This window comes from Pollachius pollachius (genome assembly GCF_949987615.1).
Source record: "Pollachius pollachius genome assembly, chromosome: 20".
Classification (NCBI taxonomy): Eukaryota; Metazoa; Chordata; class Actinopteri; order Gadiformes; family Gadidae; genus Pollachius; species Pollachius pollachius.
The window spans coordinates 15,669,193-15,689,192 of record NC_136953.1 but is presented as its reverse complement, the minus strand read 5'-3'; positions in this window follow the sequence as shown (position 1 = coordinate 15,689,192).

Below are 20,000 nucleotides of genomic sequence, written 5' to 3'. Positions count from 1 at the left end.
TTTATTCAACCACCCTTTTCTAACCAGTGGCCACTCAAAGCGCTTTACAATATTGCCTGACATTCAACCGTTCATGCTCATTTTCACACACCGACGGCGGTGTGTGGCATGGCAAGGCGACAGCCAGTTCATAGGAAGCAGTTAGGGTGAGGTGTCTTGCTCAGGGACACCTCGACACTCAGCCGGAGATCGAACTAGCACCCTTCCGGTTACCTGCAGACAACCTGCACTACCTCCTGAGACACATGCCGCCCCACCAATCGGCATTGGATTTCCACAGGGTCGTTAACTAGTAGGCTATACCCCTTTCTGTTCCTGTTGCAGGTTTGAGTTACTTGTGTCTGTCAGTCTCATCAGCTGCATGGTTACTGTATATGTACTTCAACAGTTGGGTCTGTAATGATGCGCTGCCATACCTGAGTGGAACGGAGCCATAATTACTGTCATGAGCTACACTCGTGATTACCTCCTGTGAGAGGACCCGTGCGTGATAGTTGACAATAGCTTTCGGATAGCTATGGGGTAAACCATTGAGCGTGGTTGTTTCCTCATTTCTTTCCTCCGTTGAAGAACGGAGATGCACCCTGCAACACATCCCCGGCTAAGCTGCTGCAAGCAATGAGATGGAGCTTATCTACACTACACATTTTTCCTTGGGCCAGCACTGGACAGCTGGCACAGCTATTGTACACACACAAGTACACACACACACACACACTTACACACACAGACACACAGGCACACAAACACACACACACACACACACACACACACACACACACACACACACACACACACACACACACACACCGGTCCCGATCCGTGAATTTGATTCACCAAATGCATGTGAGCACATGCACAATGTGTTATGTAGATGAGGGAAGAAGGAGAACACTAGCGCACACACGCAAGCAGACGCCAACACACACACACTTTCATGCATGCACACACACACACACACACACACACACACACACACACACACACACCGGGTTACGAGGGGGTGAGTTGGGTCCAGTCGAGGGGGTAGTTGGCTGGGACAGGGCCCAGAGGTGCTCCGGTGTTTGGACCACTCTCTCGCTTCTGTGCGTGCGCGTGTGCGGGTGTGCGTGTTTGTGTGTCTGTGTGTGTGGGTTGAGCAGATGTGCATCTTAGGGGGGTGCCTTTGCATAAATCCTGTTCGACTGTGGCTCCCCTGAACACAAAAAAAAAAAAAAAAAAAAGGGGGAGCGAGAAGCTTAACAAATCAATTTCGCCCCCATTAATCTGCCTTTTCCCTCCTTTTGTCATTCCCCCATCGTGGCTTTATCGGCAGCCTCTAAACTGCGACTTAAAAATAAAGGATTTTGAGGCCACATTTTCTTTATCTGTTCCCGTCCGCCTCAATTAAGGGGGGGGGCAGCCGCGTGCTGGCGTCGCGCTGACCCACCCAGGGTTCTCTTTGAGCCAATGAGGTAAACATCGTTTCGGCCATATTGTTTCCCCAGCTCCGGGCGTCCAGCCGTCGTTCATCACCACCGGTGGCGGCAGCCATCTTGGCAGGTTGGTTTCCAAATCCCCTCTCCCTGGAGTGTCTTCCCGGCTTTTTTTTTTTTTTCCTTTTGTGGAACACCGACAGGGGGCCTCGGTTTCACTAACAAAGCCGTTTCTCACAGTTCGCCCTGGCACATAGATAGGCACTGCGCAAAACGTGCGCTCAGAGGAATACACACAACGCGGTTGTACTGTTTGGTTGTGTTGCGGCGGCGTGTGCATCGACAGCTCAAAGACGACGTTGTTTAAGGAAAGGGGATTCATAGACTTTATTTGTTTTTTTGTTCAGCGTTTAAACACACTTTGCTTCTTCCATCACACACCTCCAGGCCTGTTTGGCAGACATTGTTCAGACGTTTTTAATTGGCGCGTTCAGTGCTACGGTTACACAAAGCGAAGGGATGCTGATCAAACCCAGCGTTTGGTTTGTTCAACGCTCTCCGTGCACACACTGGGGTTTATATACAAGGCGGGAACATATGTTCTTCGCCGCGTTGTAAAAAAAAAACGAAACGCAAAAAGACAGCCCTTTAAATTATTTTAAGTCGTAAGATTTTGAAGTAAGATTCATATCCATCGTACGTTATTTTGGATGAGAGTACCTTCTGTTATCAAGGAAGATATAACCTGCAGAAAAAAATGGATTTTTATTGTCTGAGGATCTCGGTTTGTCTGTTTGTTACCGAGAAGTATGCCTTCTGTCCAAAAATGATGAGATACATAAACACATACAAAAATAATGATGTTGGACACAACAAAAGTACCTTTCCGGCTTCATCGTGGTGATTGTCAGATACCCAGTTTCATTTTCCGTTGCATTCATGATTGAACCAATTTTTAGTAATCACCTGCTCGACAGTATTTTCAAGTTTATTTTGTATTTCTCGTAAGGTTACATCAACAACTCTGAGTTGACACTGATTCTGATTAATTCATGCATAGCGATTGAATATCCATCAATAGAAACAGATTCATCCTGAGAATAACATTGCAATGATTTCCTCGGTCGACAACAGCTTTAACCAACAGGAATTATTAAAGATAAGATATTCCCGAGGCTTCCGTTACGTTTGAGTGATGTCTGTGTTTCAACATCACACCACAGTTAAATAAGTAAACGTATTCCAGTCAGAAAGAGATAGATGTGTGTATAACATGAAACAGTGTGTGTGTGTGTGTGTGTGTGTGTGTGTGTGTTTGGGTGTGTAGAGATGTCAGGTCAGACATAATGGGATGCAGGAAGCCTTTATTGGTTGATGCTTTGCACAATCAAGTGAACATACTGTATATAAAAACATACATACAAAAAAGCATGCATTGAACAACCGTGACGTCAATCAACCAATTAGGATGCATTTCAGGGAAGGGCGGCGTCACAGTAGTAGGGGTTAGATATAGTTGACACAGACACACACACTATAGACACATATACACACACACTATAGACACACAAGCACACTACACACACACACACACACACACACTCTAAAGACACACACACACACACTCTAAAGACGCACACGCACGCGCGTGCACACAAACACGCACTTTAGACACACACAACACACACACTATAGACACCCAATAGACACAAATGTATAAACCAACATCAAGCGTTGCGTATCAAACTGCTGCGTGTTTAAAGGCCATGCCCACACAACGAGAATGTCTCCGCCTGGCACCCATTTGCATTTCCTCAAAATAGCAGCTGACTTTTCTCACTATGGAGGAGTAAATTGATTTTAAAGCCCCTGGCTCTCTGCGCTTGTGTGTGTGTGTCTGTGTCTGTGTGTGTGTGTGTGTGCGTGTGTCTGTGTGTGTGTGTGTGTGTGTGTGTGTGTGTGTGTGTGTGTGTGTTTGTGTGCTTTTGCGTGTGTGTGGGGGTCCTATGATGCGTGTGCTGTCTTGCTTTGTGGAGTGTGTTTGTGTGAGTGTGTGCGTGTGCTTGTGCTTTTGCGTGTGTGTGGGGGTCCCATGATGCACCTGCTGTCTTGCTTTGTGGTGTGTTTGTGTGTGTGTGTGTGTGTGGAGGGGGGGGGTCCAATGTTTGCACGTGTGTGTGTGTGTGTTAAAGTGAGCACAGCAGAAGTGGGGGCTCCCCCCAGCTCCTTGTGGCCTTGCCTGTTTATCCACTCCATAAATGTGTAATGACTGCTCCTTATAATAGCAGTGCTTTATGGCATCATGATATCTCCTCCCCCCCCCCCCCGGGATGCAGACTGACCGGGCCGAACCGCCAACCGAACCACCGGGGCAGAGTTAAAAACTATTAAGCCCCAATTCCTTAATCTGGGCAAAATGGCAATATTTAAGAATTAATTGGAATGACCAATTTGCTATTCCTCCCGTATTCCCGTCTTGGGAGCGCTGCAGTCCGAGTTTACTATAGTTAACGTTTTCCTTTATTTATGAGGCTGTTGGACGAAGGGTGAAGGGAAGAGGGGACAGGAAAGGTAAATTACATGAATTATTCTGAACCGAAGCCTGTTTGAGTTGGACAGTGAAGCCCTTGCTGCTAAAAGTGGAGAGCATCGTTTACCCCAACATTTTAGATATCTCATCATGATGACTCGTAGAAAAGGCTCAACACATTCTTTACCGGAAAGCCAGCGGCCACAAAGTACGAACCAAAGCGATGAAGAAGCCTAAAGACATGCCACGAATGATAATACTTACGCCCCGGAAATTGTCTGCTTTCTGGAGACCCAGGGTTATACACGGGATATTAAGGTTCATCGATTACTGATATCACTCTCACTGTGTCCATTACAAGATTTTGTGAAATGTGTCCTATTGCGGTTTTCAGGACTTTTCTATGTTGATCACTCCAGCTGTGGCATTAAATACCAATGTCTTCATCGCCTGTCCCAACCATTGACAGTCACTGAGGTGTCAGTCAATGCAAATATAACTACAGGTGACTCTCTGGAAAAGCTCACCTGATTTATTAAAATGAAAAGTAAGGTATCCGTGTGGCAAAAAAAGAAGAAGCAATTTCCACATGACACAACCTCACCATTTTTTTCTCCCTTTTCCCGCTCATAGCATTATCCTGCCTCTTATATGCTAGCTGTCTAGCTACGCAACACCTTCAGCTGTTTTTAGCAGGGGATTAACGTAGCATTAACAGCTTACACCGTTTTCCTCTATTGCTCTCTCTCTCTCTCTCTCTCTTTTTCTCCTCCTTCTCTCCCAAAAGCTCCACTATTTCTAAGTTAAAATAGTGGATTTGACATTTTTTTTCTATCTTATGTTTTGTGACAGCAGAGCCAGGGCCCGAAATACGGCTAACATTTTGTTGGGCATTTCAGTTGAGGTTGGACTGAAGCATCAGAGAAGCTAAACCGTTGTGTAGCGTCCCAGCGTTTAGCTCGCTCTGTCGGTTATTCTCGCCCTCACACCAAATATAGGAATATAAACCGATACCTCTGTTTGATGGAGTTGAATGTTATTTATTTGTACATTAAGGTGTCAGACATACATAGAAACAGTTGGAGCTTGCTTTATAAAAAAAAACAGAGACTTAAAGCGCAGACTTATGATAATATGTAAAATTGACATACTCTCTTCAACAAAGATGGATGGAAATTATTTATGAGATACATACATCAACCAGGGATATTCTCACAGTTAAACCGAATGCTTACACGCACACACACACAAACCCCCCCCCCCCCTCCAAGCTTTGCATTGTTACCATCGCATGGGACCACACACACAAAAACGGGGCGTGCGTCTCGACGTCCCACCGTCCAATCACGCGGCTTCGAGAGCGCACACTGTGTGTAATTCCGATCCATTTCAGGAGCTCATACCCGCAAAGCAGCGGAATCCGCACACAATACTACGTCAAAACACAAATAAACGGATCGCGGTGCGCACAACACGGGCGTTGGATCCTCTCGCTGCGGCGGCCTGCTTTCCATACCGAGATGGGATGGCGGAGGGAACAACATCCTTTCATAACACCGCCCCCCACCTCACTACTGTACCTCCACCCCCGCTGTGTCCTCCTAGCTGTAGCTGCTACTCCAGCGCCCATGTGATCTCATCATCTCTATTCATTTATGTATCATATACATTGCGTGCATGCATACATTAAATTACCCCGACAAACCGGCGGCCCCGGAGAGTTAACACAATATGTACACAGCAGTAAACCACGGCTAATCCCCGCGCCGCAAACCGGAGACGACTCAACGTCCGCGGCGGCGGCGGCGGCGGCGTCTCCGGGCCGGCAGGGGGCTTCCAGGGCTGGGTGTCACGGTAACGGGGCTGCCCTCCTTCACCTCCTCCTCGTCCTCTAAGGGTGCTAGCGTGTGTGGCGCTCGTTTCGCGGCCCGTCTGCTCCGGCGGTGCCCTGGACTCCCGGGGGTTGGGCCGTGCACGCGGGGCCTCCCCAGGGGCCAACACCTGGGAGGTGTGGGGGGGGAGAGGAGAGGGGGATTCGGCACTTGTGAGGCCGGGGTTGTTTTGAAACGCTGGCCGAGTCCCTCATTTCCACAGCAACGTGTGTGTTAAAAAACAGCCTTCTCTTAGAACACATCTGCTGCACGGCAAAAACGTCGACCTGTCCTGCTGGGACGCAAACAAACGTCTTTGAGATGTCCCCCTGTCCCCCCTCCCCTACCTTCTCCCTATCCCCCACTTCCCCCCTCCTCCTCCCTCTCCCCCCTTTCCCACACCGCGTAAGACATGCCCAATGTCCCCTCAAGACACCTAAATACCGTAAGACCCTGTTCAGCAAGGGTCTTCTGACGTCATTTACATATCCCGACAACAAGGGTACGGTAACTGTGGTAAAATCAACAGCTTGACCGGCCCTATTATGTTTTTTCTGTCGGGGGGGGGGGGGGGTGCCTTCAAATGTGTTGGCTTGTGAAGTCCGATCAAACGTGGCAGGTTGTTACCTTGGCCAGCAGGGGGGGCAAGAAAAACACACCCCCCCCCACACATCCCCTACCCAGCATTCCGACCCCCCAGTGACTTGACCAATATAGCACGTGTTGGGGGGGGGGGGGGGTGTATGGGTCAAAGATCAAGGGCTCTCATAGTCGACTACATGTTACAGCTGATTGCCCTTTCCCCCCACCCAACCCCCCAGAGGGAGAGGGGGGGGGCGGAGGGGTTGCTTACTGCCGCACCAGACAACCCAAACACAATTCCCCCCGGGGGAGGTGACAGATTGGTCCGTCCGGAGACCCCTGTCATGTCAGGGGGGCTCTTTAGCGGCCCAAATCACAGAATCAACCTTTATGGCTGGTCCCCTGCTTCCCCAGCCGGAGGGTTGGGGGGTGGGGGGGGTCTGTGTTGGTCAGCGCTAACTAGTGTGTTGTGTAGTGTTGTGTGTGTGCGTGTGCGTGTGTGTTTGTGTGTGTGTGAGTGCGATAATAAAGCACAGTAGGAAATGAAGCATTTTTTTTCTCCCTCTGTATTGCTCCAGGACCTACAAACGATACCACAACGGCAAAGCGAAGAACAATGTTCAATGTTCAATGCCTGTTGCGGTTAACATGGTTTCCCCTTCGTCCTGTTCCCTGCCTCTTCTCTGTCTTTTATCCCAGTGTTCCTGGGGAGGATAGTAGGGGTAAAGTATCTATCTATCTATAGGGAAGCATTTGTTGAGGCGGGGTCAGCATCAAATGGCTTATCTTTAAGTTATCATATCCTCGAAGGACCAACTGCCCTCCCGTCTGTATGTCCACTTAGAGAGGAGGTATGCCGTCTGTGATTGGCTTCTTCAAATAGCTCCTACCACTAGGGGATGATAGAAAATTCTACAGACATCATTTATTATTATTTTTTTATTATTATTTTATTCCCGTGGGCCCCCCCACAACTGTGAAACTTATACCCGCAGTCCTGCGGCTCTGCTGGTGAGTATTGGACGGCCTGCGATACGACTGGCCTTGTCATGTCGTTTGTTCTGCTGTTGTTTGTGCTGAATCTACAGAAAGTAAGAGAGTAAAAGGAGTTGGAGTGAACCGTGGAGCAGGCAGCGCCTGGTTGTTGGGGAATCCAGCGAGAGCCGGCGAATAAACAGTTGAACACCTCGTCTCGCCCCTGAGCTCCATTTTGTCCGGATAAAGAACCTGGAAACTAAACCTTCCTCTGAATGATCCACAACTTTCATCGCTCCTGAGCGCTCTGATGTTTCTCAGGTCGGTGTGGAGCCGGGAGAGGGGAAGACATAACTTCACCTCTCCTTACGCTCAATGGCCATCTTGGCACAGAGTGGTTATCCAGAAACCCTTCCCATCTTGTCAATGGCCGCTTGAGAGTCCCTGTGAGCACATTGCCACTTAACGGCAGAGCGGGAATGTAAACTAATAGATAGTCCACCGATAAACAACGAGACACCAGCGTCAAAGGACCCAATACATGTTTTTATGCCAGCTTTTTGCCCCAATTGTAGCTCGATTCGCAGGCTTGGTGAATCTCAGGAATCGGGGAGAGGGGGGCGGGGGGTGTCTCTGCAAATGCGTGTTGTCAAGTGGGTGATAGACATACGAGACGTACGAGATGGCACCCTCCCTCAACACACCTCCCAGCCCCCCCTTCCCCAAGTGGGAATGACACCCCAGGCTCCACCCCCTGTATGTTCACCAGTGTGTCCCACAGCTCTGTTTCTAAACGGGCTTTGACAAGGCAGCCCGTGTTCCGGGCGCGGTGAGCAGCACCCCGTGTTTTGACAGCAGAGACGTTCTGTCAGCAAATAGAGAGAGCAGTGGGGGCGGGGGGGGATGAGAGGGAGGGAGGGGGGGAGGGAGAGGGGTGGGTGGGATGGGGGAGAAAGGAGTGGGTTGAGGCTCTCCTTGCGACTATTTGATCAGTTCAGTCGACTTCATTATACAGAAGGAGAGGGAGAGGGAGAGGGAGGAAAGGAGGGAGAGAGGGGGGGAGAGGGAGGAAAGGAGGGAGAGAGGGGGGGAGTGGGAGGGGATGAGGGAGAGAGGGGGGGAGAGGGAGGAAAGGAGGGAGAGAGGGGGGGAGAGGGAGGAAAGGAGGGAGAGAGGGGGGGAGAGGGAGGGGATGAGGGAGAGAGGGGGGGAGAGGGAGGAAAGGAGGGAGAGAGTGAGGAAAGGAGGGAGAGAGGGGGATAGAGGGTGGAAAGGAGGGAGAGAGGGAGGAAAGGAGGGCGAGAGGGGGGGAAAGGGTGGAAAGGAGGGAGAGAGGGAGGAAAGGAGGGAGAGAGGGGGGGAGAGGGAGGGGATGAGGGAGAGAGGGGGGGAGAGGGAGGAAAGGAGGGAGAGAGTGAGGAAAGGAGGGCGAGAGGGGGGGAAAGGGTGGAAAAGAGGGCGAGGGGGGGAGAGGGAGGGGATGAGGGAGAGAGGGGGGGAGAGGGAGGAAAGGAGGGAGAGAGGGGGGGAGAGGGAGGGGATGAGGGAGAGAGGGGGGGAGAGGGAGGAAAGGAGGAAGAGAGTGAGGAAAGGAGGGAGAGAGTGGGGGAGAGGGAGGAAAGGAGGGAGAGAGGGGGGAGAGGGAGGAAAGGAGGGAGAGAGGGGGGGAGAGGGAGGAAAGGAGGGAGAGAGGGTGGGAGAGGGAGGAAAGGAGGGAGAGAGTGAGGAAAGGAGGGAGAGAGGGTGGAAAGGAGGGAGAGAGGGGGGAGAGGGTGGAAAGGAGGGAGAGAGGGAGGAAAGGAGGGAGAGAGGGGGGGAGAGGGAGGAAAGGAGGGTGAGAGGGGGGGAGAGGGAGGAAAGGAGGGAGAGGATGGGGGAGAGGTGAAAGGAGAGAGAGAGGGAGAGAGGAAAAGAGAGACAGGGAGAGAGCTGTTTTTGGCTGGAGCGAAGAACTCGACCAAGGCATAAGAACATAGGGGAGAGAGGGAGAGAGGGAGAGGGGGGAGAGAGGGAGAGAGGGAGAGGGGGGAGAGAGGGGGGGGAGGGGGGGGGGGGGGGGGGGGGAGAGAGTGACCAAGCACTCTTCATGGCCACGAGACAAAGGGCTTTCTTCACCTTTTAATTAAAAAAGAAATGGGGGTAAATGTAGTGGCGCCAGAACCCTAGTGCCTTTTTAATGAAGCACCGTAAGGTCAACAGAGAGCTCAGATGAACAAGGCCCGGTCCCGGTGCATTGTGGGGGGGTGGGGGGGGGGGGGGGGGGGGGGTAGCGAGGGGGGGAGACGAATCTTCAAGGCAGGATTACCTGTATAGCTCATGACCTGGATTGACGGTTTAAAAATAAGCAACCGTAACCACCAACCGGGTTAAGTATAGATGTCAGTGGTGTGTTGTTCCGTTAAACCTGTAGAGGCAAGCCGTGGTTTAAGCTGGGTATGCTATTTATTTTAGAACCAGCTTATGGCCTATTTGTTGGAATTCTGGATGCACCAATCGATAAATCAAATGCTCTGGCAAAAAAGGAAAAGATATCCGGTACCTGTGGCTGTCCGGGCCTTTAATAAGCCAGTCAAATTACTTCATTCGGCCCGAGGGATATGATTGGATGGCCTGCCTGTCTGTCTTCCTCTGAACCCTCTGCTATTGCTACAGCTGGCAAGCTAGTCATGTGTTGTGAGGGAATGGCTTTGGAGGAAGAACTGCAGGAAGGGGTGGATTGAAAAGAGGTGGGTTGAAAATCTAGCTGCTCTGGCTTAATTCTCCACAATTGACGACCCTAGCTTTAATGACTTGAGCTACACTTAACGACCCCTTCGTGTTTAAATATGAATGCGGGGAGGGTCACACGCAGTCGACATGCAGGTGATGAATGCATTCAGGCATTAATATGTACATGTGTTTATCACCTGCATGTTTCGCTGAATGTGAGGTTTGCTGGCTAGTTTGTTTGGGTAAGATCGCTGTCGATAAAACATGCCGTCTCGCAAGGCAATGCCCCGCACTTCGTTGCGTTCATCCATTCATGCGTTCATTCATTGTTTGTGCGTTTGCTCAACCGTGCTTTTTCACACGATCAATGTCCCGCAGGTTTTTTGCTAATTAGCCAATCTGCACGGTGGGCTTTAACACACTGTGGCTGACGCCGTTCCTTTCTGAACCCGGCCTGTCCGCTTCCATATGTGTAGAGGTACAGAGGAGAATGACTGAACCAACTAGGGCTACGGTGTTCCTGCCAAGCATTCTTATCTTTGTTGAATACGGGGAATGGGTTAACCTAGCGATTGTTAGTGCTTGGCACTAACAATCTATGATGTTGTTTTTTCTCTTTCTTCTGACAAATGTCTCTTTGGATAAATGCTAAACGCCCTACATGTAAATCTAAATTTTACGCAGGTCCAAAGAACGCACAGCTTCCAGAGATTAGACTCTGGGGTGGCGCGCGTCGGTCCGTATCGCCATGGTATCAGGCGGAGACTGCGCCGTAGCGACAGGCCGTTGATGATGTCGCCGGGCGGGGCGTGTGGCCGTCTCTGCGTCCGCGGCCGCTCAGGTTGATTAATGGCCGTTGCGGGGCCCGGCAACAAGTCAGCTGCTGGTGTTTTGACCAGGTGGCCGGGGACGAAAAGGCCATTTCCCCCCTCTGGAAAAGTCAAGTGTGTGTGTGTGTGTGTGTGTGTGTGTGTGTGTGTGTGTGTGTCTGGGCGTGTGTATATGTGCGTGTGCATATGCGTTTGTGTTTGTGTGTGTGTGTCTGCATGCCTGTGTGTGTCTGCGTATGTGTATACGAGTGTGTCTCTACGTTTGTGTATCTGCGTGTGTGTGCTTGGCCTCATGTGCGCGTGTGTGTGCACGTGTCTCTAATTCAGCTGCCTCCACAAGGACGTGTGGAATCAAGCGGCTCTTCTTCACAACGCCGTGTGACGCTCGCGCCGCAGTCGCTACATCGTGAGCCGTGCGGTGGCGGCGGTGGCGGCGGCCATTTCCTCTTAATGTGTCAACAGGATGCTGCTCTGGCGCGCCGCGTCCCCGAAGATTGATAATGAACGATTGGCTCATTAACAGAGCCTATTAGCCATGTCCACATGTGCAGCCCCAGGAGTGGGCGCGGCACTCAAACGACCGCAGTACAATATCAAGACTAATTGCCTTTGAAGACCAGAGTCTGTATCTCTCTCCCTCTCCTCTAACTCTCCCCGGGCGTTGCCACGGCGATCGTTTTCGGCGGGTCTTTCCGGTGTCATTTACCGGTCCGCTCGCAGGAGTGACGGGGAACTTCGCCCCGAGGTGGGGGGGACCTTGTGTAAGCGCTGAACTTCCTGATTTCTACACCGCTGTCGTACTCCGGCGCCCCGGTCAGCCTTTCTGGATGAATCATTTAAAAAGGGTCTCGTCTCTGTAGTGAGGAATAACCTGAAACGCATATATTAACGGTGAAGGGGCCTGGAGGGAAGGGAGGGGGGCAGGTGGGGAGTGAGCCGATGTCTGGTTCGCCGGGGGGGGAGCGTGGTGTTAACACAGCCAGGGTTTGGCAGGGTTTGAGGGACGCCACCTTTGCTGTAGGCGTATGCACTCGTGCGTTTGCCGGACCTCTTGTATCCGACGCATCTCACGAAATGCACACCTCCAGCAAACATCTACTGTGCATGTTCTTTAAAAGTCTGGTTTCGTGCGATGCAATATAGTTTAAAGCATATGTTTCTTTCCTTTTTGCGTTTCGACTGTCGACTTATAACTCTGCATTTTGAGGTATTGCATGTTCATAATCCTTACCGTATGACAGATTTATATATATATATATATATAACTGACAATAATATATCATTACGCTAGTGCTGGTAGCTCAGATTGTATCGTTGTATTAGGAGGATTGTCAAACACATCAATGAAGTAATGTATTTTTTAATGAGTTTATGGTCAAAACCTTTTATATTGAGCGTCACATCTTCGTCATTTCCCTCCCCCCCTCCGGTAAGATCTGGCGTGGAACCCGAGGCCGCGGGCCACCTGACCCTCCTCGCCGCTCTCCAGGAAGTAGAAACGCGCGTCGTGTGTACCCTGCCAATGACATGCTCGTGAGAGCCTGACCCCTGACCCATAGCTGACCTCAGAGCCCAGACGCGGAAACTCGACGGCAGCATGAGCTTAGAAGGATATTCTGCCGACGCCTGAGCAGAGAAAAGATATACAGTGTCCCCCCCCTTGAAGCGCCATCTTGGTTCGTGTGCGGCTGGTAGGAAGCGACTCATCGTACCACCACACAGGCCCACCTCCTCTGGCCTCCGCCCTGGTTGTAATTCCGTCGCCTGCAGGATCAGCAAGTATCTGTATCAGCAAGGAGCAGATTTGAAGTGCAGGGCATCAGATTCCTGGGTAATTTCGTGCTGCACGGTATTAAACGGTTTCCACCTTCTCAGAGTTGTGGGGGTGTGTGTTGGGGTGTGTGTGTTGGGGGGTTGGGGTATGTGTTTGTTGGGGGGGGGGGTTATTGAATGTTAACAGAGTTGCAATGCCCTCTCCTCCAGGCGAAAGACACACCCGCCACGGTTAATGCTCCGATGTATCTCTTGGATCAAATATTTTTCCCGTTATAAGAGATTTGACGCTTTTTTTTGTTGAGGGATGAGAATCGCAGTGCAGAGAGAGAGAGAAAAAAAACCTTGCACGCACACACAAAAGGAAACGCATGAAAGGCTCTTGTTAAATCCTCTACTAAGGAATGTGAGCTATTACTTAGGACACAGAATCCTTCAAGGAATCACCCTGAACACAATCCTATTACTATTTCTGACACGATGCTGTTTGACTACCGCTACCTGTTTGTAGTGAGCAGGAGGAGGAGGAGGGAGGGAGAGGGAGGGAGGGAGGGAGGGAGGGAGGGGGAGGCAGGGAGGGGGAGAGAGAGTGGTTTAGCTCCTTCAAGTCCGAACGGAAACTCTTTTTAAAATTCAGACTTCCCAGCCTGGGTAATCTTGTGAGCTGTGTGTGTGTCTGTGTGTGTGTGTGTGTGTGTAGCTGTAGGTGAGTGTGTGTGTGTGTGTATAGGTGTGTCTGAGGGGGTTAGAGGGTGTGTGTGTGGCCAACGTATGTTTGTGTGTGTAGCTGTAACTGTGTGTGTGTGCGTGTGTTTATAGGTCTATGTGTGGGTGTGGGTGTGAGTGTGTGTAGTTGCAGCTGTGTGTGTGTGTGTGTGTGTGTGTGTTTGTGTGTAGGTATTAGTGTGTGTAGGTGTGTGTAGCTCCACCGACAGCTCGGCGGTGCTCAGGTCCGATGAGGGTTTGACCGACACAGGCGGCTCCTCTTTTGAAGCCGTAAACGACGCGGCTTGTCAGATCACAGGCTGATATTGGCAACGGTAAGACCGGACAGGGGGAGATGGACGACTTCACTCACACAACAAGGACTTCAGGGGCCCTCCATCTGAAAGCACTCCTCCGTCTTGTGTTATTTAGTTTTTGTTTTCCTTGTGTACCGTCCCCGTGTGGCAGCAGGTACGAAGAATAACAAACCGTGTCCCTCCAGTTCGATACTGGCTTCTCCGAGGTGAAACAAAAAGGCTGTTTCCTTTGGTGGGCTGCCTTTGTTTTTGGGCTTGAGCAGAATGAGGGCACCGAAAAGGCAGCTCGTTTTAATAGTATTGGAGTTTTTCTATCTGTTTGAGTCGGCTGTGTTGGTTTGGACGTCGCGCTGTGCCGCTGCATGAGTGTGAACGAGTGTGCACGAGACCTTGTCCCACACACACACACACACACACACACACACACACACACACCCATGTGTTAATCGATGATGTGTGTTCTTTTGGGTTTGTCTCTTGAGTCGCTGAGAGAGAGCGAGCGAGCGAGAGAATGAATGCATCCTCCCACACTCACCTGACACACTTGACTCAGTTTAATAAATGATGTCCCATATTTTCATTATCGTCATTAAGACAGATCCATAGCCTCTCAGCCCCATGCGACCACAGGGGGCCAGCCAGCCCGGCCTGTCTTGTTCTCCTCCACCCGGCACATGGTGGGCCATTTAAAACCGAAAGGCCCTCGCTGTGTGTGTGTGTGTCCATTGCTGTGTTTGTGTGTCCATAGGTGTGTGTGTGTGTGTCCTTAATATAGTGTTTGTGTCCATCCATCGGTGTGTGAATCTGTGTGTGTCCATCGGTGTTTGGTACATAGGGGTGTGTGTGTGTGTGTGTGTGTGTGTGTGTGTGTGTGTGTGTGTGTGTGTCCATCCATCGGTGTGTGTGGTTGTATGTGTGTGTGTGTGTGGCAGTTATGTCATCGCCCGTTTAAAAAATAAATGAGGAGAACAGGTCCCCCTCATGTGAGAACACCAGCGGTGAAGGGATGGGGTCGACCGCAGGAAATGAGAGATAATACGACTGCTCTGGAGTATGGCTGCATACTTTGCAGTCATGAGTCTGCAATGGTTTATACAAGCAGAGAGAGAGAGAGGGAGAGGGAGAGAGAGATCTTGTTTTTCTTTCTTTAAGAAGAGCAAAGCCACAATACCGTGACCCATTTTAGAGACCAAACCTGGAGTAATGCATGCACACACAGGGTGTCCTATTAAAACAAACGTGTGCTCTATTAAAAGTAGCATGGGACAGGCCAAACGTTAGCACACGCATAACCTTGACCCTTTATATGCTCAAGGGATTTTCTGCCTCTCTGCTTCACCTGGGGGTTCAGTTAGTGAAGATGTATTCGGTGGTGGATGAGTCGCCAATAGGAGGATTCTGGATCCAGGAGTCTGGAGGAGAAGGGAGTTGGAGAGTCGGAGATCACACATCTAGGGGGCAGGGGCTGCATATTAATGAGACGAGAAAAACAACACAATTGTTGTGTCGTACTTTCTGCAACATTGCCGCAATTATCTGTATTCTCTTTTTAACAAGAGGAGGGATGAGGGAATGCGAGGATCAAAGAGGAGGTGCGTCTCTTCAAAGCCTCTTCTCGCATTAGAGCGCTGCGATACAAACCCTGGAAAAAGTTTCAAAGTAAAAGCCCTGATGCAGACAATTACAAAACTGTTAAATACGTCTCTGTCTTTGAGGCGCCATCTTTGGGAGCAAAGTGCTGTTCGAACCGTGGGGGGGGGATGGGGGTATATGGGCAGGAGATGTACGCTTCTCACCATGGCAACGCAAGATGTGCCGCCATGACCGCAATAATGGCGTTGCCATCGATACAGGCGTTGGTGTCTGGCCGCGCCTCCTCTTTGGCTAGTCTCGGATTTATTCCACTATCGACTGAAGAGTTCTGAGTCCGGCTGGTTAAGTGGCCCCCGTTTCCCGCACAATCTGGCATCCCAATCTGTGCTGCAGCCAGGGTTGCCAGATCGGGAGGGGAAATCTGGCCCAATCTGGCAACACTGCTCCCATTGGTGGAGAGGGTGCAGTTGCAAACGGCTTGGAAGCTCTTGACTGAGATCCTATATGATGGCCGGGGGGGAGGGTCATCGTGTGTCACCATCTGCTTAGAGCATTAAAAACTACAAACCGGATGCACGATTCCCCTCGATGCTGATGGTGGACGACCATTTCTGTAGTTTTTCTTTATTTGACTAACCAGTGGGATTCTCTTTCAAAAAGCAGGCCCAGACACTCGCTCTCACTCACTCAGCTTGGGATCCTCGTAGATAATCAAGGCAGTAATGGAGAATACAGGAAGACAGTGGCTAAAGAGTGCGAGTACGGTGTGTGTGTGTGTGTGTGTGTGTGTGTGTGTGTGTGTGTGTGTGTGTGTGTGTGTGTGTGTGTGTGTGTGTGTGTGTGTGTGTGTGTGTGTGTGTGTGAGTGAGTGAGTGAGTGAGTGTCGCCTCACTCGATCTCCTTGAATCGGTCGGGGACCACCGTGACACGACTCATCCGATCTCTCGTTCCCAACAGGTGGGTGGCTGGAACCACCGCCGCCAGTCTGTCGCCTGCCCTCCCAGTCGCCGTTACCCCTCAGCAGTGAGTCAGTGATTAGCTTATCTAGCTCCGGATCACCGGCCTGGGAGCCATTCTGACCCAGCCTAACTGAACGCCGCGCAGATACGCTAATTCAGCTGCGTTTAATTGAGGACTCAAGCGGGCACCGGGAAGAAGGCTTGCAGTCTGCAGAATATAAAACGGTGAGGAGGAACGTTCGGACGTGCAGCGATTCGACGTAATTCAAGCACCGTTGTCTCTGCGTTTCTCGTCTTGTGTTCTCCGGAGCCTCTTCCTTTCAGCTTTGCACGTCCGGTAATGATACCGAAATATTTAGTTTCCCCCCCGAGTGGTTTTAAATGAGCGCGGATTTAAGGTTTTTACACCGTTGGAGCGTTTTTGTGTTTTTTACTTTGTGTACAGCGCCTGCCCGGTAATAACACAGTCCATCCTTGCACGTCCCCGGACAACTTGTCTCTGAAATGTCCTCGCAACCAACAGCGAATGGGATCAGCTCTCTCTCTCTCTTTTCTTTCTTTCTTTCTTTCTTTCTTTCTTTCTTTCTTTCTTTCTTTCTTCCTTTCCTTCTCTCGCTCTTTCTTTCTTTCTTTCTTCCTTTTGCTCTTTCACTCTCACTCTTCTCTCTCTCTCTCAGATGCCAGGTGCCAGGTCTGTCTGACGGACTAGACACTGGGGTGGGGGGGGGGGGGGAGTTCTGGCACCCAAACAATCAACCTTTTTGGAGGACCTGGCGACATCTCCCCCCCCCCCCCCCCCCCACACACACACACACACACCTCAACCCCCATACCACTAACACAGTAGATATACTATATACAACTCATTCCTCTCTCTCTCTCTCTCTCTCTCTCTCTCTTTCCCTTTGTCTTTCTCTCCACTTCTTCTTCTCAGTATCATGGTGGGAGCCAGCCACAGTCGATCCACAGAGAGATCGGGAGGGCGGGAGGGAGAGAGAGAGAGATCTTTAGCTCAATCTTATCGCGTCCTGCTTGCGTGGATAGCGGAGGATTGAATTAGAAGCATTGTTATCAGCACCTGTAAGAAGTTAAATTGGATTCCGGGATGGGGGGGGGTGGGGGGTTTCAACTGAAAACCCCCCCACTGGTTTTCCTGTGTCACGCACATCACTGAGAGAGCCCGCTCAAATACAGCTCTCAGAGCGTAAACGTTGTACGATTTTCATGTGGATCACCCCTTAGCAACCTAACTTGAATAAACATCATCCCCTTCTGTTGATATCTGACTTCTATCTTTGACATTTTTTAATAAATGCCACCGAAACCTTTTGATGTACTACTACTCCTTGTGTTCTTAGGCAAATCTGAATTGTCGGGGTTATGAATATCGCGTCTGCCTTATCCCTGCCTATTAAAAGCCCCGACATGCTGACACACCTCATACGTTTGTCAACCGTTGTTTGAAATCATCGTCATATTTGTGCATTTCTGGATCACCCAAATCCCACCTAGCCCCATTTTAAGAAAATAGCGATATATTACTTGCTGTCGGTCGGGCCAGGGATATTTCCATGCATTTTTATGGCTTTCATATGCGAATATGATGATGTGTTTGGTGCGGCGCCACTATATAAGTCACCCTGGGTGCCGAATAGCTACCATGCATCTCCATGTTTATTATTCATGGGGAATAAGTCTGGTGTAAATGACTGTAAATATACTGGTGGTTCTTTTGGCAATTCTAGGCAGTTCTTCCTCCATATTCCCCCCCCACCCCAGCCTTTAGTGTGAGTCTGTGTGTGTGTGTGTGTGTGTGTGTGTCCATTGTGGAGCAAGCCTCATAGACAGGTGTGTCTGTGCGTGTGGAGGTAAGTGTGTGTGTGCGTGTCTGCAGGTGCGTGTGGATGCACGCACACTCAGATGACCGACATGTTCTCTGCTCTGTTATTGGTGGTTGCCCAAAGCCAACGCATGTCAGATTCTCCAGGTTGTTCTCCTTTGGTTCCTCCCCTAGATGGTTGGTGTTCACCTGCTCCTGCAGAGCGCAGCTTCTCCTGGAGACGAGCCTGTTTAAGGTTCAGCACAAAGGACTGGGTGTCACTCGTTATTCTTTATGCGTGAGTGTGTGTTTATGCGATTCTGTTGTGCGTGTGCGTGTGTGTGTGTGTGTGTGTGCGTGCAACATCCTGTTCTAGGGGATCCTTGACAGTATCATGCAGCCAATAAAAGACCACCTGTTCCAGTTGCTAATCTAATCCGGCCCTCGCTTACACACACACACACACACACACACACACACACACACACACACTGCTGTTCCCCCTGTGTCACGTTCCTTCACCCCAGCCCCCCACCCCCCATTCATCGTCTCCGTGCCAAAAGCCAGGGCCGAGACCCCCCCCTCCCCCACCCCCCGCCCAGACACAAGATGTGACAATTTCATGCTGAAGCCTCTAATCCGACTGACACGGCTATTGACGCTCCTTTAATTGCCCCCTGTGTGTGTGTGTGTGTGTGTGTGTGTGTGTGTGTGTGTGTGTGTGTACTTGTGTGTGTGTGTTTAAACGTACCTGTGTGTGTATTTGATTCTGTGTGTGTGTGTGTCTGTGTCTATGTGTGTGTGTGGGGGTGTCTGAGAGAGTGTTTGTGTGTACAATAGAGTGTGTGTGTCTGTGTGTGTGTGTGCGAGCGGTTTGGGTGTTTCTTTCCCGCTATCATTGTGGGGTATAGAAGGTGTGCGTGTGTCAGACGCTGTCTCCAGCTCTTCCCGGGAACCTATACCTGTCTGACAGTCAGGGCCTATCAAGACTGGCGATCAGCCACCCGTTTTATGATTAATGTATTCCCCGGATCGCACAGTTCTTCTCCGAGAGGAAAAAAGCTTCTTTTCGCAGACAAGAGGATGCTGTGAAGCCATGTCATGTTTGTTTTTTGTGTGTTGCTTTGAGTGTGTGTGTATGTTGCTTTGAGTGTGTGTGTGTATGTGTTGTTCTGAGTGTGTGTGTGTTCATGTGTGTGTGTTTGTTTCTGCGCGTGTTTCTTTCTTTGAGTCTCTGTGTGTGCGTGTGCTTCTTGCTTTGAGTCTGTGTGTGTGCGTGTAATTCTTGCTTTGAATATGTGTGTGTGTGTGTGTGGGGGTGGGGGGTGTTTCCGTGTGTGTGTTTTTTGGGTCCTTGCTTTCCTTTCCGTTCGGGAAGCCCAATATTGCAGATGGCAAACACAAACACGTTTCAGAAATAACTAGTTAGATTCATCCTGCGGCGCGTGGAATCAGCGCGTCTCGGCTTTACCGCCGTATTCTCCCAGGGCCTTCGGAGCGCTGCTGAAGTGTTCCAAATTGAGATATAGATTTTTCTGTCTCTGAGCTCGCGAATAAAGATCACTTGAGGAGTTTGTGAAAGAGTCGGAGCTGGTTTGGGAGGATTTGGGGGAAAATGTGCTTCGGGGCATAATTCTCTCTTTCCTTTTTGGATTTCAATGTATAGATCTGCAGAGCGCTGCGTAGAACGACCTAAATAAATACACGGGCGGGAACGGCTCAGTCTGTGTTATCCACGTTGTGGGATTGAAGTCTGAGAGTTTGTGTTTTTACTTATTGTAATTTAATTGTTTTATTAGATTTGTTTTATCGCTTTGTTCATTTTTGAGATCGCATTTACTTCGATTAATTCAGTATCCTCTGCCGTCCAATGCATTCAGTTCAGAAAGATTTGCAGTCCCTATTCTAAACCAGATCCTCCA